The following is a 5568-nucleotide window of genomic DNA, read 5'->3' on the forward strand; positions in this document are numbered from 1 at the left end:
ATTTTGAAGCCCAGAAAAATAAAGTCTGACACTGTTTCCACTGTTTCCCCAACTGTTTCCCATGAAGTGATGGGACCAGATGCCATGATCTTTGTTTTCTGAATGTTGAGCTTTAAGCCAACTTTTTCACTTTCCTCTTTTACTTTCATCAAGAGGCTCTTTAGTTCTTCTTCACTTTCTGCCATAAGGGTGGTGTCATCTGCATAGCTGATATTTCTCCTGGCAATTTTGATTCCAGCTTGTGCTTCCTCCAGCCCAGCATTTCTCATGAGGTACTCTGCATATACTGGACCAGAGCAATGTTGTCCCCAAGATCCAGCGAGTGGGCTGATTTCCCTCCATAGAATCGGAGCCACATTTTTTTGTCCAATGTGAAGTTTGCTAGTACTTCAAAGACCTTCTTCTTTCCAGTGGGACACTGTGCCTATAATTGGAGGCAGTGCCACCAAAGAAACAGCCATTTCTGCAGCCTGGGCACAGAAGCCAGCAGACTAGAGCTTCAAAAGACCACATACAACCTGGCCACCCGAGGATGCTCTATGCATGCCAAGAATAAACAGAATGGCAATGCACACGTAAATGCCTCAACGTTACCGAGTAATAATTCCACACCTTCCTTACTAATCACCAACTGTTTCAACCACTTCCCAGCCTGACCCTGGTATTTGTCCCACCTCAGGAAGGCATATACCCTGAGTTCTTTCCACTATGTAAAACTTACCTGCTTACAGCTTGTGATCATGTGATACCGTATGTGTTTTTCATACACTATGCAATTCTCAGCAGACCCTGACTTGGTGTCCCACAATTTCATTCCACTCTGACACTCTCTGTTTAGAGATAGTGTCACATTTCACAGGTTAGGGGCTCACTCCCAGGAGACTACCCTCCACTCAGATGCCAACTGCAAGTTCAGTTGGTCACCTTGCTTCTGACCAGCCAGCTGCGGATCAGAGGTTCCCATGACCTCCACCTTGTATTCCATTAATTTGCTAGAGAAACTCACAGAACTCACAAAACCCGTTGACTCACTAGATCACCTGCTAATTGCAGAGGATGTTAAAGGCAGATGAGGCGAGGTCCCAAACAAAGGAGCTTCTGTCCCTGTGGTGTTTGGGGTCCAGTCCAGCAGCACAAGGACAAGTTCTGATTCACCAACCCAGAAACTCTCTGAATCCACTCCTTTGGACTTTTGTGGTGGCCTCATTACACAGGCATGATTGATGAAATCATTGGCCATTGGTACTTGATTCAGCCCCCTCTCCACTCCCTGGAAACCAAGTCATGGGGCTGAAAGTTCTGCCCCCACTATTCTTATTGATTCCCTCGGCAACCAGCTCTCCATTTTTAGTGAAACTGTTAGTCACTAAGTCATGTCTGACTCTTTGTGACCCCTTGGACTGTAGCCACCAGGCTCCTCTGTCTATGAAATTCTCCAGGCAAGAATACCAGAATGGGTAGTCATTCCCTTATTCAGTGGATCTTCCCAATCCAGGGATCAAGCCTGGGTCTCCCACATTATAGGCAAATTCTTTACCTTCTGAGCCACGAGAAGTCCCTTAGATGTGGTCCAAAAGCCACCTCATTAACATAAACTCAGGCATGGTAGGAAGGGATGTCCATTTCACCTTTATGGCTCTGGAGCAATTTCAGGTAACTGAGGACAAGGGACCAAACATTATAACAAAGTGAAAGTGAAAATCACTCAGTTGTGTCCAACTCTTTGCAAACCCATGGACTGTACAGGTCTGTCCAGAATTCTCCAGGCCAGAATACTGGAACGGGTAGCCTATCCCTTCTCCAGCAGCTCTTCCCTACCCAGGAATCAAACCAGGATCTCCCACATTGTAGGTGGATGCTTCACCAGCTGAGCCACCAGGGAAGCCAAAAGATGCTCCCATTGCTCTCGTTGCTTGAAATTTCCAAGGTTTTGGGAAACCATGAGCCAGGAAACTGGGCAAAGGCCAAATTCTATATTTATTATGAATCACAATATCAGGGGGATTGTGGGCATCTTTGCCTCAGGACTCCCCTTCTCAGCTCAAGGAGCCCTGGGCTCACAACCATCAGCCCAAAATGGGGGCCTGTCAGCAGGAACAGCTGCCCCAAAGCTCTGCAGATGTTATTAAAGGAAAAAGGGACATCCACAAATGTGGGGCAGGCTGAATTTCCTTCACCATCAAGGAAAAGACTCCTGTTACACAAGCTGGCTTTGAAGAATGTTATTATAAACAGAAAAGGGGGGATTTGAAGAGCAAATTTTGTATTAACTGTCCCTTAGGGGCACATGGCCCCTTTTGAATAGTCAGGGAGGTTATCTTTTAGGAACTGACTTCAGGAGGCAGGGGTCCGAGCTGGGGTCCCATCCCCACCAGGCTGTCACAGTGGAACTCAGCAGCAAGTACTACCAGGAGAAACAGCAGAGCAGAGCACGAGAAAGTGGAGGACGCGACTCCCAATCGTCTCCTGTCTGGCTTCTTGTGCTGTCGGCCAAGTTCAAAGGGAAGCTGCTGCTTCAGAGAAAGCAACTTGGGAACACTCGCCTAGCAGAAGAGCTCCTGCATACCTACGCCTTTGGGCAGAGAAGCTGACCCCAGAGCAGCAGGCTCATGAGCAACAGAAGTAAGGGATTCAGACCTGTATTTGTTGTTGTTCAGTCACTAAGCCGAGCCCGACTCTGCGACCCCCAGGGACTGCAGCAGGCCAGGCTTCTCTGACCTTCACCATCTCCCGGAGTTTCGTCAAACTCATGTCCATTGAGTCAGGGATACCATTCAACCATCTCATCCTCTGTCACCCCTTTCTCCTCCTGCATACCTATTAAATGATGAAACAGGGTCAAAAAACAGAAACTGACTTCAAAAGATGGCTTTCTGGGATGAAATCTTTTATATTTACTGAATGGTCTTTGGTTTCTCTGTGGAAACTTCTGAGAGAGATGGGAACACCAGACCACCTGACCTGCCTCCTGAGAAATCTGTATGCAGGCCAGGAGCAACAGTTAGAACTGGACATGGAACAGACTGGTTCCAAATAGGAAAAGGAGTACGTCAAGGCTGTATATTGTCACCGTGCTTATTTAACTTATATGCAGAGTACATCATGAGAAATGCTGGACTGGAGGAAACACAAGCTGGAATCAAGATTGCCGGGAGAAATATCAATCACCTCAGATATGCAGATGACACCACCCTTATGGCAGAAAGTGAAGAGGAACTAAAAAGCCTCTTGATGAAAGTGAAAGTGGAGAGTGAAAAAGTTGGCTTAAAGCTCAACATTCAGAAAACGAAGATCATGGCATCTGGTCCCATCACTTCATGGGAAATGATGGGGAAACAGTGGAAACAGTGTCAGACTTTAATTTGGGGGGCTCCAAAATCACGGCAGATGGTGACTGCAGCCATGAAATTAAAAGACCCTTACTCTTTGGAAGGAAAGTTATGACCAACCTAGATAGCATATTCAAAAGCAGAGACATTACTTTGTCCACTAAGGTCCATCTAGTCAAGGCTATGGTTTTTCCAGTGGTCATGTATGAATATGAGAGTTGGACTGTGAAGAAGGCTGAGCGCTGAAGAATTGATGCTTTTGAACTGTGGTGTTGGAGAAGACTCTTGAGAGTCCCTTGGACTGCAAGGAGATCCAACCAGTCCATTCTGAAGATCAGTCCTGGGTGTTCATTGGAAGGAATGATGCTAAAGCTGAAACTCCAGTATTTTGGCCACCTCATGGGAAGAGTTAACTCATCGGAAAAGACTCTGATTCTGGGAAGGATTGGGGGCAGGAGGAGAAGGGGACAACAGAGGATGAGATGGCTGGATGGCATCACTGACTCGATGGACGTGAGTCTGAGTGAACTCCGGGAGTTGGTGATGGACAGGGAGGCTTGGTGTGCTGTGATTCATGGGGTCACAAAGAGTTGGACATGACTGAGCGACTGAACTGAACTGAACTGAACTGAGTGCTGGGAGCAGAGAGAGCACAGATAGAAATAGAACCACACCCGTAGCAGGGTGAGGAGGCTATTGTGGGGGTCATTTTAAGGAAGATAAAAGAGTCAACGGTGAAAAAAATGGTTGGCTGCCGGCCTGGGGCCTGCAACTCTGATTCTGAAAGCAGATTGCTCAGTGCCCATGGTGGGTGCTGGGGTTCCTTCTTTCCCAGTCATAATGATCAGCAGTGGATTCTGTGACCCAGGAACACTCCATCTGGGTCCAACTAGTCCCAGAGGTGCATTCATTATTTCTGACAAATGTCTGAGTTTTCCAGAAAGAAACTGCCTTAAAGGAGCAAACTAGATCCTTGGGAACATTCCGCTCCCAAAGAAAGCTGTTGAGACCTCTTGGGGATTCTGTATAGTCATGGGAAAGGATCAGCATGTGGGTGCCTAGGACCACCACCTGGCCCAGGTCAGCCCCACCCTGGGCTCCTAGGGGCCCCACAGACATCCTAGCTCTGGTGGAGCATGCGGATGGTCAAGGGTGGAAGGAAGGGCAGAAAGGAGGCTCACAGAGAGAGAGCTTGCTCTGTGCCAAGTTTGCACGGCAAAGACTGCAGGCTCAGCACATGGTTCTTAGAACAAGCAGCACAAATGAGAAAGCACGATTGGTGAGCTTATCCTGCTAATCAGGGCAACAGAGAAGCCAAGTTTCCCTGACACAAAAGTCCTGGCACCTATACTCCCATCCCCTACCCTCCCAACCCTCATACTCCCAGGCACCCAGAACCCTCACACCCCCCAGGCCCCCTTACTCCCATGCCCCACACTTCCAACCCCCACATTCCCAGGCACCCACATCCCAGATCTCCACATGCCCATGCTTCCACATCCCCCAGGACCCACACCCCCATCCTCCACGTTTCCACCTCCTATCTCCTGCACCCCATCCCCCACACCCCCAAGACCCACAACTCCCTGGACATAGCTCATCACACAGATCCCCCTCCTCCCACCTCAGGGTCACTAGGCTCTCCAGGCCCCAGCAGAGGGATGAGAGGAGAAACCTGGGGAGCTCTGGGCTGGGCCTGGGGGAGCTCAGAGCAATACAGGACAAAGCCAGACACCTAGCCCTCCTCTGGGCAACCCAACAAATGGACAAGGAGGCTGCCCAGGGCTGGGACTGCAAGAGAATGAGGGGACAGAAGGGGCTTGTGATGGCAGGGCCTCCTAGAGCAGGCCAGCCAGCACACAGGCTTCAGAGGAAGACACAGCCTAGGGTGCACCAGGCCATAGTCTGCCTCCCTTCAGTGATGTTGGCTGATTGAGGGGATTAAGGGTCTCCTCATGAGGTTGGTGTGATAAAGCAAGAGGACCATGCCTGATCCTATAGGTGCTCCTGGAATGTCACTTCCACTCGTCTTTCAGCAGAAAAGGATAGCAAAGATACCCCCCTCACTTTCTCTTCTAATCCCAGAGTCCCCCACTGATAGCAATTAACCCTTTGGAAATGTCAGGAAAGATTTGACCTCCCTCCTTTGGGGGAGAAGACCCTCTGCCCCCATCTTACCCCTGCCCCCAAGCTGCCTGTGACTGGTGTGACCCACTCGTATGGTGTGCCGGGTCCCCAC

This window comes from Capra hircus, chromosome 8 (genome assembly GCF_001704415.2).
Source record: "Capra hircus breed San Clemente chromosome 8, ASM170441v1, whole genome shotgun sequence".
Lineage (NCBI taxonomy): Eukaryota > Metazoa > Chordata > Mammalia > Artiodactyla > Bovidae > Capra > Capra hircus.